Source organism: Bactrocera neohumeralis, unplaced genomic scaffold (genome assembly GCF_024586455.1).
Source record: "Bactrocera neohumeralis isolate Rockhampton unplaced genomic scaffold, APGP_CSIRO_Bneo_wtdbg2-racon-allhic-juicebox.fasta_v2 cluster11, whole genome shotgun sequence".
Lineage (NCBI taxonomy): Eukaryota > Metazoa > Arthropoda > Insecta > Diptera > Tephritidae > Bactrocera > Bactrocera neohumeralis.
Window position 1 is genome coordinate 2601531 of NW_026089624.1, and position 18088 is coordinate 2619618.

General features: G+C 36.8%; 1 protein-coding gene across 11 annotated transcripts in view; it reads right to left on the minus strand.

Moving 5' to 3' along the window:
* The window catches only part of LOC126765675 (uncharacterized), a 784771-nt gene that overhangs the window by 186825 nt on the left and 579858 nt on the right, over positions 1-18088 (minus strand). The gene's annotated exons all lie outside the window — the stretch shown is intronic.

Sequence of the window (18088 nt, forward strand, 5' to 3'; positions counted from 1 at the left end):
AAACGAATAATAGATCAGTCAGTACCAATCTCATTGGCTGACTTAAAATTATATTTATTTTATTCATAACGAGTAAATAAATTAACTCGCGCACTGTGTGTTCTTTCAACTCAGTTTAATATAAACCTTAGATATAGTCAGATGTATTGCATAATACTTTTATATTAAATAAAGAGAAACCCAGGAGTAATATCCTGGTAAAATATATATTTTTTAGAATTGCCTAAATAGCATTCTTAATTTGGGCGACGGTTTAATTTGAGTGAAGTGCTGAACACAATGTGCGCGACACGACATGGCAGCACGACAGTGAACTGAAATTGGCGTCGTGAAGCCTACTACATGAACATTTGTGAGAAGGCAGCAACATAACAATGGCCGGCATGTACACAAAACAACGCTGTTGTCCATTTTGTGTGTACACAATTTCGTTGTGGCCATACTAATACCTTGCACTTCAATGAAATTTTAATATTTTGTTCAAAGTGAAAATTTGTATGCAAAAAATAAGTAAATAGGTATATTTATTTGTTTTAAATTATCAATTATTATAACAAATGATATAATAGAGCTATTTTATGCTTTTATTTGTAAAATAGCATCAAGTTTGTTAGAGCTTTGAATAATTTTACATTTTACATATTAGTGGCATCACCACTCTACCTCCTCTTTCAATCTTCCATTCTACTGTCAACTCTACTGTCGTCCTACTGCCGTTGGCAAATATAAGAATATGTTGAAGTTAGCCAGAGCGACAACTGTCGGCCTGCAGTCGTGTAGTCGTGCAGCTGTCAAAATAACAGTGTCATTAGAATTTAGTTAAATATACATAGTTAAGTACGCGAGAGAAGGACTACGAAATCGTGAACTACAAGTGGCAAAGCAGCCCACCGAATAAATACAATGGGGGAACTAAGAGAAACCTTGCTAGAATATAAAAGAAACGTGCCAATAAATTCACACCGAAGTGTAACGAAAGTCGAAATAAAAGAATATGAAAACATGTATGAATGTAAACAAAAACGAAATTTCTAATAAGAAGTTTAAAGCAAAAAGTGTAAAGTGCTATAATTGCGATGAATTTGGACACAAATCGAAAAATTGTCAAAAACCTCAACGTAAATAAAGATGTGAAAAATGTAATATAGTGCATTCAAGGTATGATTCTCAGTGTAAATCCGAAGCTAAAATACGAAATACATTTTGTGTAAACGATGAACTTTTTAAAGTTGACGCATTATTAAACGGTCAGAAATTAAAGGCATTTATTGATACGGGTGCTCAGTGTAGCATGATTCGGAAATCGTTATGTGAGAAACTTAATTGCAAATACATAAAGTGTGAAATACAAATCAGAGGACTATGTGGTGCTAGTCGGCGTGCGAAAGAATCAGTGAAAACAATAGTGGTATTCGGAATCTGTTGTATTCGTAGTAATTATTTACTCTTTTTAGAACGAATTCAGCAATACACAAGAAAATCGCAAACACACCCATTGTAATGTCGTTGTAAAATTTGCCGAACAGCTGATTTTTGTGCCACAACAAATAAACAAAAGTGAGAAATATGCCGCGAGAAAGCGAAAAAACTAAAATATAAGATTTTATTGTTGATAATTGTGAAAATCAAATTGCTGATGTGAACGGTAGGTAACTTAAATACTTATAAATAAAGAGCTATTTATTCGAGTTCCGTATTTGTAGATGCCGATGATGCAGCCGTGGATGATATTTTAGACTGCTCTATGGAAGAGGTGATCATTATAATGCAGTGCCGCCAAGGAATTGAGAAATTTATTCCAAAAAGTATAACTTGGCGTTTGGATGTGTTAAGTGAACTGGATGATACCAGGTTGAAGCAAATGTTAAGGGTGGATCGATTTCAATTCACTCATTCGGTTGGGTTAATTAAAACTGTAGAAAATACATACAACCTGTAGAAATTGGTAGGTTAATATATTCTTAGACGCAGCCGGTTTAGAGGAACTGAATAAATAGCAGCAGAGCAACACGTCTTGTCTTCTAGAACATTTATTTGCGAATGACCAATGGTACAAAAGAATATAACTAAGAGAGTTGGCTTCAGTTTCAAATACAGTTATGACAAATATTATATGTAGCTAACTTTAATACAGTAGTGGTAAATATATTACAACATCTTTAATACAGTAGTGGCAAATATATTACAACAAAAACAGATGAGGTTTTTAATCGATTTCACTCCTGCAAACAGTTTTTTATAGAGTTGCAAGTAGCAGTTGTGTTATACAGACTTGGGGCTTACGGTGAAAATGCTTCCATAAGGAAAATAGCTTCTATTTTTGGAATTGGCGATGGAAGCACAATTAGCGTTGTAACAGAAAGAGTATTTAAAGCTTTCCAACGATTGGAGACAAAAATTATATTTTGGCCAGATTACGCTAAAAGAAATTTAATAGTTTCCCAAACGTTCAACGAACTTCCATATTGCATTGGTTACGTAGATGGAACAGAGATTGCTCTTGCCGAAGCGCCCGTCCATAACCACACGACGTATTTTTCTAAAAATCGACGTTACTCTATAAAAGCTCAGGTGGTTTGTGACCACAAATGCAGAATTCGACATATTGTAGTGGGCCATGTGAGTAGCGCTCATGATGCTAAAGTATATAAAACATGCGCTTTGTTTCTTGAAGAGTCGAAATTTTTTTCAGGATTTCAGTGGCTAGCTTCCTTTTTTAACTTCTGTAAAATAGACTTTTTATTAAAATATTTAAAAAAAAGCTTAGCAATAAAAACTTACAGCGTCCATCATTTCAGCCATCTTTTTAATTGTGATCAGCTGTGAGAAATGTACAAAACAAAAACCACAATTACAATAGGGTCGCACTATTGTATTTTCTTACACTGCTGTATTTGAATGGTATGTATATTTTGTTGTTGGATTTTTACTACATTTACTATAAATAACATAACTATAAATAAGAAACCACGAATACAAAAATACAATGGCAAATACAACAGATCCCGAATACCCCTAATTTTAAGAATCGATGGAATTACTATACCAGTTACCTTGTATTTGGTAGACGATCAATTATTACCTAGTGACATTTTATTAGGTCAAGAAAACTTTATAAACAATTTGCGGTTAAATATTCAAAACGGAAAAATAAAAGTAGAACACGAACACGAACAAGATATTAAAGTTGAAGAAATAAAACGTTACGTTAATGAAAATGAAATTATATGTGAAATAAACGATAAATCTGTAAAAACAACGTTAATGAAAATTATAAACGATAATAGAAATGTTTTTGCAAACAACAGCATGAACTCGGAAAAACTAATATGGTGAAAATGAAAATTGAATTAAATTCAAATGAAATTGTGTCTCAATCTCCACATCGTGTACCAGAAGCTAAAAAACAAATTGTCTCCGAAATGATAAACGATTTATTAAAAAACGATATAATACTACGTTCAGTATCACAATATGCAAGTCCAGTTGTGATTGTAAAAAAGAAAAACGGTAACGATAAATTATGCATTGATTATCGACGTTTAAACAAACTAATAGTCAAAGAAATATTTCCACTTCCAAATATTGAAGAGTGTCTTCAGGAAGCAGCGCGTTATAAATATTTCACAACGCTTGATTTGAATAGTGGGTACTATCAAATTGAAATCGAACCAGAAAGCCGTAAGTATACATCTTTTGTTACTACCGACGGTTTATACGAATTTAAAAGAATTCCATTTGGACTGAAGAACGCTCCAATAGTATTTCAACGTTTAATGCCTAAAATCCAAGAAAAAGCAACGAAAGATCATATGGTTCATTATATGGACGACATACTTATCTGCAGTAATACCTACGAAGAAATTTTTCGAAAACTTACGACAGAAGTTTTAAAAGAAACTAATTTGACATTGAATATTTCAAAATGCGAGTTTTTGAAAACGACAATAAGTCTCCTTGGACATCAAATATCACCGAATGGTTTAACACCAGACCAAGCTAAAACGAACGCAATACAGAATTATGAACGACCAACAAATGCTACAGAAGTTAGAAGATTTCTAGGGTTGAGTGGATATTTTCGAAAATTCATTCCAGGTTACGCAATAATATCCGAACCTATTCGAAAACTGCTACGTAAAAATTAAATCTTTAATTGGAATTACGACCAAGACAAAGCCTTTAACGAATTAAAGCAGAAACTGACGTCAAAACTTCTACTAGTTGCATATCGAGTAGATGGAAATCACGAAATTCATACAGATGCTAGTTCAGCTGGTTTAGCGGGTGTATTGTTACAAAACGAATACGATGGAATAAAACCAGTCGCGTATTACAGTAGAGCGACGAGCGATACTGAAAGAAGTTTCCACAGTTACGAACTTGAAACTTTAGCTGTAGTTGAAACGTTAGAGCGATTCCGGTACTACATCGACGGTAAAACAGTAAAAGTTGTAACCGATTGTAGCGTTGTTAAAACTGCTTTAAGAAAGAGAGAATTTATTTCACGAATTGGATACAAGAATTCCATATCGATATTGTACATCGTCAAGGTAGACGCATGGAACATGCCGATGCATTAAGTCGGTGTCCAAACGCTAAAGAAACAGATGTAGCAACTCTACGAGTAGATAAAGTATCGATTACATCAGACGATTGGTTGTTTAGTATGCAGTTACCGGACGACAATATAAAATAGATCGTCGAAAAGATTAAAATCAAAGATAAACAAATTTCGAAAGAATTTTGTATTGAGAAAGATAGATTATTTAGAATCGAAAAAGAAGAGAAATTATGGGTTGTTCCGAAAGCGTTAAGACATAAAATGTTAAAAGAATGTCACGATAAAAATGGTCACTTGGGTTTCGGAAAAACCATTAACAAGATGAAAACGTATATAAGTTCCAACGAATGCGTAATATCGTTAAATCACATTTAAAAGCATGTGTTGAATGCGCATATAACAAACGTCAAGGTGGTAAAATTGAAGGACAGTATCATTTCGATAACATCGTACCAATACCATTTAAAACCATTCATATGGATCATTTAGGACCATTTATCGAGAGTACGAAAAGAAACGAACACATATTAGTCATAGTTGACGCTTTTACGAAGTGTACGATCATTAAAGCAGTAAAGAGTACAGCAACGAAGCACGTATTAGAAACGTTACGAGAAGATATGTACCAGTTATTTTGGAGTTCCTGAAAGAATCATCACTGATAGAGGTACAGCCGTTAACTCTAAAGATTTTAAAAGCTACTGTGCTAACAACGATATTAAACACATATTAAATGCAGTACGAACACCGAGAGCGAATGGTCATGCCGAACGAGTTAATCGTACACTTTTGTCAATGTTACTCCCAACGACAAACATAGACAAAAAGTGGGTCGAGAATCTATTCAACATCCAGTGGTCAATGAACACGATGAAAAAGAAAACTACGGGTAAAAGTCCACATGAACTTTTATTTAGTTTTTCGCCAATAGATATCCTTCAAAATAAAGTTTTGTTAGCATTACACGACAATAATCTAACAAGTGAAGAAGATATAAAAAAAACTACGAGAAGCAACTTGTGAAGCAGTAAATCAGAAATGACAACAAGCTAAGAAGCGATACAATGATCATCATTCAAAACCAAAATAATTCCACGTTAATGGCTTAGTGCTAATCGAAAATTAACCTTCTAGTACTGCAACGTCGAGAAAGCTGGAGCCACGTTACAAAGGTCTCTTTATAATTAACCCTCTATCCGGCAATGCTACCAAAAGGTATAGTTAAGCACAATTTCAATAGCGCAACAGCCCGAAAAGTTTTTACCGTTACCTTTGTAAATTTCTGTTGTAAAATGTCACAGCTGCATAAAACAAGCATTTGCATGCTCTTTGCTTATGAGTTCTGGCGCCAGTGATCAGTCAATGTCAAAAGTTGGTGTGAAGATCAGCAAAAAATTATTTTAATGCAAAGCGCATTTTCAGAAAATGTAAAAAAATAATAATTGTGCTACAATTGTTCTTATCACAGTATAGATACAATATTTTGGTTTACTAGTATAAAGTTTTTTGTGAAAAAATTTGTACAGACAAGCTTCTAGCAAGCTAAAAGTTCACTACTCCTAAAGGCACACTTGCCGGCGCCCGCTCAAAAAAATTATTTAGTTGTAAGTATGTAAATTCTATTCGTAATTATTTTAACATGTTTAAAAGTAAATAGTAATTTATAAAATTATGTTTTGTAGTTGAAAGCAAAACATGTAACTATTATAACATATTTTATACATTATAATTTTTTTTTAATAATTTGTATTGTGTTTCGTAGTCGTAAGCATGTCAAATAATCGGAAACGTTACAATTTGTCGCTTATGAGCGAAGAAGCTATCCAACAATTAATGAATTCTGTTGTTGATGATAATGACTCAGAAGATGATAAAAGCGTGAATGAAGAAGACTTTGACAGCGATTATAGCGCTCAAGAAGTTAACAGGCAATTAGCAAATGAAGATTTTGAAGAAATCGATCATTATATTGAGCATTTATATAATGCAAGTGAAATAGATCTTTTGTCATCGGCAATTAATATAAGTGTAGATGAACCCAATGAGTCTACTCAACCTTCTTCCGAGCAACCAAGTACCAGCAGTAACGCAATGAATAAAACAACAAAACAGCCACCAAGAAGGAAAAGAGCTCGATCACCGTTACCACAAATTGAAGAAGGTGAAGTTTCTATTCCATCTAACTCTGGTGGATTTTTTGGTTCTGTGAAGCATTGTACACAACAATGTTCACAGTTCAAAAATATAGTTTGGAAAAAAAAACTTGCAGCTACATCGGAAAGAAATTGTATTCAATGGTGAACAGAAATTACCACAAGCATTTAATGAATTGAATACTCCTTTTAAATGCTTTACATATTTTTTTACAAATAAATTGCTGGACGATATTGTCAGCCAAAGAAATCTGTACGCTCATCAGCAAAACATAAACTCTGATTTCAATTTGACCAGACAAGATTTGAAAATTTACATTGGTATAATATTATATATGTCTATGTTTCGCTATCCAAATATTGAAAGTTATTGGTCGAAACACTCACTTGAATGTGTTAGAGTTGCGATGCCATCAAAACGATTTCATGAAATCAAGAAATACCTGCACTTCAATGACAGTTCGTATATGAAGAAAAAGGGTGAGGAAGGGTACGATCAGCTCTACAAAGTTCGTCCACTCATAGATACATTAAATGAACGCTTTAATTCTGTACCCAAATCACCAAGGCTACGTATTGACGAGCAAATGTGTCCCACAAAGATGATAACAAACTTACGTCAATATATGCCAGATAAACCTCACAAATATGGTGTTAAGCTTTTTGTGTTATGTGACTCATATGGGTTTTCGTATAATTTTGAAGTCTACAGAGGTGCTGGTGATAATGATGTTGTAGCAGATGCACCTGACTTGGGAGCAACCGGAAACGTTGTCGTCCGCTTAACACAAACCGTGCCCAACTTTAAAAATCACACAGTATACTTTGGTAATTTCTATACGTCATTGGCATTGCTTGTTTATTTACGAAGCAGAGGAATTTATGCACTTGGTACGGTTCGTGCCAATAGACTTCCAAATTGTAAGCTCTCCAATCACATCGATGTAAAAAATAAAGAACGGGGCTATGCCGAGGAATTTGTGAGTACTGCTTTTGGAGTTGACATAACGTCTGTACTGTGGAAAGACACAAAATGTGTACGACTTGTTTCCACGTATGCTGGCGTTAAGCCTTTCTGCACTTCTACTGATACCTGTCAACCCCCAAAAGTGACGCGCTTTGATAGAAAGAAAAAAAGAGTATGTGGATATCGATTGCCCAACCATAGTCAAAGAGTACAATCGGCATATGGGTGGCGTCGATTTAATGGATGGCCTAATAGGACGCTATCATATCCGTCTTAAAACCAAAAAATGGACGTTACGTTTATTTTATCATATGCTGGATATAGCGGTTGTCAACGCATATATCATCTACCACCGTATTCAAGATGTGGATCCTACGCACAGGCATCGTATCAAGTTGCCAGATTTTCGAGTGGAAATTGCTGATGTGTTGTGTCACCTATCAAACGAAAGATATAAAAATAAAGTGGGTAGACCATCAAAGGCAAGTCCACAAATGAGAACCTGCTATCGACGCACCTATGCACCACCAGCTGATATTCGATACGATGGGATTGGTCATATACCAGATGTTTTAGGGCGAGACGGAAAACATATGTGTATGATGCCAGGCTACAAATCTTTAACCCAAATGTATTGCACAAAATGTCAGTTAAATTTATGTTTATCGTCGTCAAAAAAATGTTTTCAGTTGTTTCACACAAAATCATAAACACTTTTGTATTATATATTATATTATAACTAAATTTGAATTTTTACTGCTATGCAATATATATGTTTACTTTATCTTTTATTTTATTAAAATTGTTTATGAAATAATATAACTAAACTTGAATTTGATACGTTTTACTTTAAATTATTGAAATAAACATTTTTCTATTAAATAATTTGCAATAAATTAATCCGTATATTTTTACATGCCAACAGGCAAGTATGCCTTAAGGCAGACCTCACTTTTTCCAACCTGGAAGGTGACCTATTGAATTTTTTTAAATCTGACTTCAGATTCTTGTTCCTTGTATAAAAATTAGTGTATGGTAATTTTTTCAGCTCAAACAAAAATTGGCCGGTTAGAGGGTTAAGCAAGTGCTTGGTAAAGATCGTTATTTACTTGAAGACTTGCCAGAAGCAGATCGAAAAGTTATCTTGGGCCCCATGTGATTTTTTTTTTATTTTTTTATTTTTTTAATAAACAGTTAATAAAGAAAGGCATTCAAAAAAAGTTTTTACATTAAACTTAGTATTTTATTAAATCAAAAAAATAATTTTTTCTTGACATTCGAGTTACATACATAGTAGAATAGCTTACTTTATAAATTCACTTTTCGAAGTTTCATGGTAGTGAAAATTTTTAAAACATCTTCAAAGTCGATTTTTTCTAATACGTCATCTTCTATTGCCATGACAGCTAGACTATTTAAGCGATTCTGAGTCATTGATGAACGTAGACAGTTCTTAACTAATTTTAATTTTGAAAAGCTACGTTTACCCGTAGCATTTGTTATCATCAGACATCTATATATTTTCAAGGCTGTCATGACATTAGGAAATGAAGATTGTGACATATTATCAACAATTATTTTATAAGACTCCTGAGCCGACAAAAATTTGTTAGATTCTAAATTGTTTAATGTCAGTATAAAATATTTAAAATGTATCATTTCTTCAGCGAAGTCACATTCAATGTCTTCGAAATAACACTTTCTAAACTTTTCACAATCATTCCTCAAATCTTCATCAAATTTTATTAAACACGTTGTTAGGAATCCAAATAAGTTTTGTATTTCTGAGTATGCTTCAAGGCGTTTTTCCAACTCTGCACAAAGCCTATCAAATATTGGCAAATATGTTTCTATTTTAAATTTATCTTGTTCTCTAAACACAACATCTTCTGCATTTCCTTCATAGTATTTTTTTTCGTTTCCTATTACGTTGGTTTTCATCAGTCCATTCAGTATCTATAATCTCATTGGCTTTAGTAAGGTAGTAATCAAAATTTTCTCTTTCTGCGATCAAAAATTCTAACAGCGATTTTAAAAGATTGACTGCAGAAATTAATTCAATTTGTTTGTTTTGTAAAGATATACTAACAGCATTAATCCGCGCTAGAATGACACTCCAAACTACAGACATTACAACATTTTCTTTTTTATTTAAATCCTTTAATAGGCACTTAGCTTCGTGAATAACTTCTGGTTTCTGATTTACGTTGTTTATTAGGTCATGTAAAGCTTGCTGTATGCCCTCATATCCATTTGATAAAGCTTTAGTGGCATCAGCTCTAGCACACCACCTTGTGTCAGAAGGTTTATCAGAACAAATGAACCAGATTTAGTTTTAGCATCTTCTGATAGACATTTAAGCAAAGTCCCCCAACGATAAGTTGACCGCGAGAAGAAGTTGTAAAGTGTTTGCATGAATCCGAAAAATGAGACTGCTCCAACGCAGCTTTCTACAGCATGTACTCCAACTAGGTTTAATGAGTGTGCAGCACACGGAGCGTAATTTGCGAGCGTATTATTTTTTATACTCTCGCAACAAAGTTGCTAAGGAGAGTATTATAGTTTTGTTCACATAACGGTTGTTTGTAAGTCCTAAAACTAAAAGAGTCAGATATAGGGTTATATATACCAAAGTGATCAGGGTGACGAGCAGAGTTGAAATCCGGATGTCTGTCTGTCCGTCCGTCCGTGCAAGCTGTAACTTGAGTAAACATTGAGATATTATGATGAAACTTGGTACACGTATTTCTTAGCCTCATAAAAAGGTTAAGTTCGAAGATGGGCAAAATCGGCATACTGCCACGCCCACAAAATGGCGGAAACCGAAAACCTATAAAGTGTCATAACTAAGCCATAAATAAAGATATTAAAGTGAAATTTGGCACAAGGGATCGCATTAGGGAGGGGCATATTTGGACGTAAGTGTTTTGAAAAAGTGAGCGTGGCTCCGCCCCCTACCAAGTTTTTTGTACATATCTCGGAAACTACTACAGCTATGTCAACCAAACTCTACAGAGTCGTTTCCTTTAGGCATTTCCAAATACAGTTCAAAAATGGAGGAAATCGGATAATAACCTGGCCAACCTCCCTTACAAAGGTTATGTTGGAAATCACTAAAGGGGCGTTAACCGACTAACAAAAAACGTCAGAAACACTAAATTTTACGGAAGAAATGGCAGAAGGAATCTGCACCCAGACTTTTTTTAAAAATTGAAAATGGGCGTGGCGTCGCCCACTTATGGATCAAAAACCATATTTCGGGAACTACTCTACCGATTTCACTGAAAGTCGGTATATAATATTTTCTTAACACCCTGATAACATGTACAAAGTATGGGTGAAATCGGTTCACAACCACGCCTTCTTCCAATACAACGCTATTTTGAATTCCATCTGATGCCTTCTCTGTATAATATATACATTAGGAACCAATGATGATAGCGGAATAAAACTTTACACAAATACGGTATTTGAAAAATATGTAAATGACGGATAATGAAATCTCGATTATCACTTTATCATGTGAGAATATAAAATGTTCGGTGACACCCGAACTTAGCCCTTCCTTACTTGTTTTAATATGCGCTTGAAGCCCATTATAACAACCGGACATATATGATGCATTGTCGTAAGATTGTCCCCTCAAATGTTTTATGTCGATATTAATTTTTTTTAATTTATTTAAAATTATGTTAGCCATGTCTTCCCCCGTGTGGATTTCAATTGGAATGAATGTTAAAAAACGTTCCATTACTTCTCCGCTTAAATTCGAAACATACCTTAAAACTAAAGTCAACTGATCAGTATGTGTTATGTCTGGCGTTGAATCAACACTTAGGAGAAATACTTGGCGTCAATAACATCCTTCACTATATCATTCACAACTCTGTCGCCCATGATTTCAATAATTTCTTCACAAATGGTTGCAGATAAATATGAATTTTTCCCCTTTCCTTGATTTCCATATTTAGGTAAGTGTGAACTGAGGAAGGGATCATATTGCGCCAATAGTTCTAAAATACCCAAATAGTTACCATTATGTTGTGAACCAAGTATTTCATTCTGCCCACGAAATGCTAATCCACGAGACTAAATAAATTTTATGACTAACACAATCGGATGACATACATTTACCCAATATTCTCTTTCTTTGTTGAATTGAATCTCCAAAGAGGAATCAATCCGTGCAAGAGTACTGCGCCTGCGTATCAATGTCTGCACACATGTTCCATGTGCTTCACTTTTCTCGTGCATTTGAATTCGTTGCGCAGCATTCCTCCAATCAGAAAATCCATTTTGAAATTGTGATTGTTTTTGAGAAACACCATGCTTAACAGTAAATATTCCTATTAGATGGAGAATACATTAGCCACTCTCTTTTAATTTTGCACCCACTTATATGATTACGAAAAAAATAGAACTGGTAAGATTTCGATTTTCACCGTTGCCATAATGTCGTAATGAAGCAGAAAAGTAACTTTCAAAATGTTGACATTCTTTTGAATCACTAGTACACCAAAATTCGTTTGTGATATTTTTCCATAAATCAATATAACTCTGGTATTCCATTTCTTTTTCCACTGCTAAATTTCATTCGGTTATGCAATCTAAGACCGCTTCCTCATTTTTCTCTTCTGCACCTTTAAAATTTCTTTCATCTTGTTTTTCGCCAATCTGTTCTATACACTGTCAGGGCATGCACCTGGAATGTCCGGTCCCTTAATTGGGAAGGTGCCGCTGCCCGGCTGGTTGATGTCCTCGTAAAAACAAAGGCTGACATCACCGCCGTCCAAGAAATGCGATGGACGGGACAAGGACAGAGACGAGTAGGTCCTTGTGACATTTACTACAGTGGCCATATAAAGGAGCGCAAGTTTGGTGTGGGATTCGTGGTGGGAGAGAGACTCCGTCGCCGAGTACTATCATTCACTCCGGTGAATGAACGTCTAGCCACAATCCGCATCAAAGCGAGGTTCTTCAACATATCGCTGATCTGCGCCCACGCTCCGACGGATGAGAAGGACGATGTGACCAAAGATGCCTTTTATGAGTGCTTGGAACGCACTTATGGGAGATGCCCCCGCCACGATGTCAAAATCGTGCTTGGCGACTTTAACGGCAGGGTGGGCAAAGAAGGTATATTTGGCACTACGGTCGGCAAATTCAGCCTCCACGAGGAAACATCCCCAAATGGGTTGAGGCTGATCGACTTCGCCGGGGCCCGAAATATGGTTATCTGTAGCACTAGATTCCAGCACAAAAAAATTCATCAAGCTACCTGGCTGTCTCCGGATCGAAAAACTGCCAACCAGATCGATCATGTTGTGATAGACGGAAGACACGTCTCCAGTGTTTTAGATGTGCGTGCGCTTCGAGGTCCTAATATCGACTCGGACCACTATCTTGTTGCAGCCAATATTCGCACCCGCCTCTGTGCAGCAAAAAACGCACGCCAACAAACACAAGGAAGGTTCGACGTCGAAAAGCTGCAATCACAACAGACTGCCGAACGATTTTCTACTCGGCTTGCACTCCTGCTCTCTGAGAGCACTCATCAACAACTCGGTATAAGGGAACTGTGGGACGGCATTTCAAACTCCTTACGTACAGCTGCATCCGAAACCCTTGGTTTTCGGAAAGTGCAAAAGAACAACTGGTACGACGAGGAGTGCCGCGCCGCAGCGGAGAGAAAACAGGCTGCCTACCTCGAAACGTTACGATCGACCACAACACGTGCGGGATGGGATAGATACCGAGAATTGAAGAGGGAAGCGAGACGCATCTGCAGACAGAAAAAGAAAGAGGCCGAAATGCGTGAGTATGAAGAGCTTGATAAGCTGGCCGACAGGGGTAATGCTCGAAAATTCTACGAAAAAATGCGGCGGCTTACAGAAGGTTTCAAGACCGGAGCATACTCTTGTAGAACCCCCAAAGGTGATCTAGTGTCCGATGCCCAGAGCATACTTAAATTATGGAGGGAACACTTCTCCAGCCTGCTGAATGGCAGAGAATGCACAACGCCAGGAGAAGGCGAACCCGATTCCCCAATCGATGACGATGGAGCAGACGTCCCATTGCCCGACCATGAAGAAGTTCGAATAGCAATTACCCGCCTGAAGAACAACAAAGCGGCGGGGGCCGATGGATTACCGGCCGAGCTATTCAAACACGGCGGCGAAGAACTGATAAGGAGCATGCATCAGCTTCTTTGTAAAATATGGTCGGACGAAAGCATGCCCAACGATTGGAATTTAAGTGTGCTATGCCCAATCCATAAAAAAGGAGACCCCACAATCTGCGCCAACTACCGTGGGATTAGCCTCCTCAACATCGCATATAAGGTTCTATCGAGCGTATTGTGTGAAAGATTAAAGCCCACCGTCAACAAACTGATTGGACCTTATCAGTGTGGCTTCAGACCTGGAAAATCAACAACCGACCAGATATTCACCATGCGCCAAATCTTGGAAAAGACCCGTGAAAGGAGAATCGACACACACCACCTCTTCGTCGATTTCAAAGCTGCTTTCGACAGCACGAAAAGGAACTGCCTCTATGCCGCGATGTCTGAATTTGGTATCCCCGCAAAACTAATACGGCTGTGTAAACTGACGTTGAGCAACACGAAGAGCTCCGTCAGAATCGGGAAGGACCTCTCCGAGCCGTTCGATACCAAACGAGGTTTCAGACAAGGCGATTCCCTATTGTGTGACTTTTTCAACCTGCTTCTGGAGAAAATAGTTCGAGCTGCAGAACTTAGTAGTGAAGGTACCATCTTTTATAAGAGTGTACAGCTGCTGGCGTATGCTGATGATATTGATATCATCGGCCTTAACACCCGCGCCGTTAGTTCTGCTTTCTCCAGACTAGACAAGGAAGCAAAACAAATGGGTCTGGCAGTGAACGAGGGCAAGACGAAATATCTCCTGTCATCAAACAAACAGTCGTCGCACTCGCGACTTGGCACTCACGTCACTGTTGACAGTCATAACTTTGAAGTTGTAGATAATTTCGTCTATTTAGGAACCAGTATTAACACCACCAACAATGTCAGCCTGGAAATCCAACGCAGGATTGCTCTTGCCAACAGGTGCTACTTCGGACTGAGTAGGCAATTGAAAAGTAAAGTCCTCTCTCGACGAACAAAAGCCAAACTCTATAAGTCGCTCATAATTCCCGTCCTGCTATATGGTGCAGAGGCTTGGACGTTGTCAACAACTGATGAGTCGACATTGCGAGTTTTCGAGAGGAAAGTTCTGCGAAAGATTTATGGTCCTTTGCGCGTTGGCCACGGCGAATATCGCATCCGATGGAACGATGAGCTGTACGAGATATACGACGACATTGACATAGTTCAGCGAATTAAAAGACAGCGGCTACGCTGGCTAGGTCATGTTGTCCGGATGGACGAAAACACTCCAGCTCTGAAAGTATTCGACGCTGTACCCGCCGGGGGAAGCAGAGGAAGAGGAAGACCTCCACTCCGTTGGAAGGACCAAGTGGAGAAGGACCTGGCTACGCTTGGAATATCCAATTGGCGCCACGTAGCGAAAAGGAGAAACGACTGGCGCGCTGTTGTTAACTCGGCTATAATCGCGTAAGCGGTGTCTACGCCAATTAAGAAGAAGAAGAAGTTCTATACACTGTACAGTTCGCGGTTCTGGCTCTAAAGTAGATATTGTTGTGGTGGGATGCTGAGATTGATTCTCAGATTTGCGAGTAAAACCATGTTGGAATAGTTTTGGTGTTTTTTTCAATTGCTCATTGAGCTAAGCAGCGTTTTCTTCTCGTTTGTTACGTGTTTGTGCTCCACTTTCATGTTGTTTGTCAGACATATTATTTGCCTTAAATAAAAAAAATAAATAATGCATAAAAATAATAATTTGAATAGGTACATACCTTTTTGTTCCGCAAAACAATATATTGAGAAAATTCCGGTTATGAATGAATTCCTTATATTACTAATATTATTAATTATTTGAAGCACTTCACAGCTTAAGAGCATTTACACAAGTGAATTTAAATTTTAAATAGACAAAATGCTTCTCAAATGCTTCTCGCAAAATGCGCTGCTGCAATGCCATAAAAATAACAGAAAGAAAGAATTTAAACATTTCTTGTTTGCACAAACACAAACGTTCATTAATGATCGTAACATAATTGTTATTGTAAATCAGAGGCACGCAAACGCTACTGAGGGCTTTGTAGCATGTATGCGTTTTGCTGCTTTTGTGCTGGTATTTGTGTTCATGTTTGTAGTACATTGTTTGCAGTACTAGCAGCGACGCAATAGCCGAACACACATCATCGTGCGTTGCGTGAAGTAGTTTATGGAACATGTGTGTCAGCAGAGCGTCGACTGCTGCTGGAAATGAAATTTTGCCGACCACTGTTGTAAATTGTCTTCAACAGAAGCAAATATTCTTATATTTTTTGTCTGCTCGTATATAATTTTGTCTGAATGACATAACGGTTAATCTGTGGCGCCGACATGATGTGCTTCTGCTGAAGCCTACCCTTGCAAAATATTTTAATTGCTGAAAAAAAAATTTTGCTTTGACGCCGGTTGCTTTTCTGAGAAATTGTTGTGGTTTAAGCGTGCTTTTCAAGTGGCTCGCATAAGCAAATAAATAATTTTGAGTAATTTTTGTTTGTTCTTTTTATTTACTTTTATAATTTTTTTTGCATTGTCTTTCAACAAGTAGAAATTTGTTGTTTTAATTTTTTAGTGGGCCCCTAAATGCCTCGAGGCTGAGACGGCACTGCACATAGGCTCCGTGCAAAGTGCGTGCCACGCAAATTCTTAACCCAACAAAACGAACGAATTGCTGATTCTCAAGAATGTTTGTAGTCTGGTGTATTGTGTAAGCTTACAGTAAATTGTTCTATAGTAAGCAATGCAAGGGTTCATTCAGTACGCGTTTTTCGTAGAGTTAAATTGTCAGGATCGCGAAAAAAGGCGTTTAGGCAAAAAGTGTTTAAAAGGATTAAAATTGCTGTTTTATTGTAAAACCAAGGGAAAAATATAAGTTAATAAAGGTAAGATAGTTATTAAAAAAAAACAAGTCATTGGAAATGAGTTTAGTTTGTTTATAATAATTTTGTAAAAGTCCTGTTGCCTTAAGGCAACATCCTATAACTAACGAACCAGGACACTAAGGACTTTGAAATTTTTATCACTTCATACTTGGGTGATCTCGGATCTCGGATCTTTAGATATATCAGGCATGTTCCAGAAATCGTTTTCGCATGAAAATGACAATGAAATCGTGAGAGGGTGTTCTGAATACAACTTTGCGATTACGAATACACATTTTTCGAACATGAAATCGGTGCGATATGGCATATTCTAGAAATCGATTTCGCAAATTGTTTGACGTTTTGATATCGGTCAAAAATAAGAGCGCGAAATTATTGGATTTATTGTATTTCAAGCGGTGAAGTAAGTCTAAATTAATAAAAAAAAGAAAATTATTGAATTTGCTTGTAAAACTTAAAATGTTAGTATTTGAGCCAGTTATTTGGATTTCTTCACAAAAATTAATACTTTCCTTTTCTTATTAGGGGAAAACATAAAAGCCAAACTCAGGAAAATATTTTTTTAAATTTTATTGAAAAAACCCCGACTTGGCGAAAAATTTCGTTAAAGAGGATCGCGTCGCTGCGGAGGCTTTGTGGGCAGACCTCGCCAAAATGTTAAATAGGCAAAGTCCACCGTAAAAAGACGTTAACGGCTGGAAAAAAGTGAGAAAAATATCATGTATGTACATATGTGAACTGCATTAACATTTTTTTAATAGGTATGGTCCGATTGGAAAGGCTGCATCCGGAAGAAAATCGCACACAACAAAAACGAAAGCAGAGCTACTGGAGGAAGGCAATTCAATAAATTTACCCTGACCCCCAATGAGGAAGAAGTTGCTCGAATATGTGGAATTTACACGGCGGTGGAAGGCATTGCAAATAGCGCTTCATTTGGAGTGAGCGTTAATTCTGTTGATGTGGAAAACGATTCTTTGGATGCCATTTTAAGTATTGATGAAATTGCCAGCGGCGGACCAAAGTCCACACCACGCAAACGACGGCATGAGGACAGTGTACAAGATTGCCTCAAAAAGCACATGGCAACAGAAGCAGGTGCAGTTGAGAAGATATCCGATACATTGCAGCTTCTTTCTGCAAATATGGATAAGTTGACGAAATTAGTGGCGCAACAAAACCAGCTTATTGCCGAACAAAACGACGATCGTCGAAAGTCTTATCTGGCCAAGCAGGAAAGCTTGGTCGCTAAAAATATTATTAAACAAAAGATGCTAGAAATTGAAGAAATTCGAGTCCAAAGGGATATTTATTTAAAACCAAATACTAAAAATACCGAATAATTAATTTTACTAATTATTAATA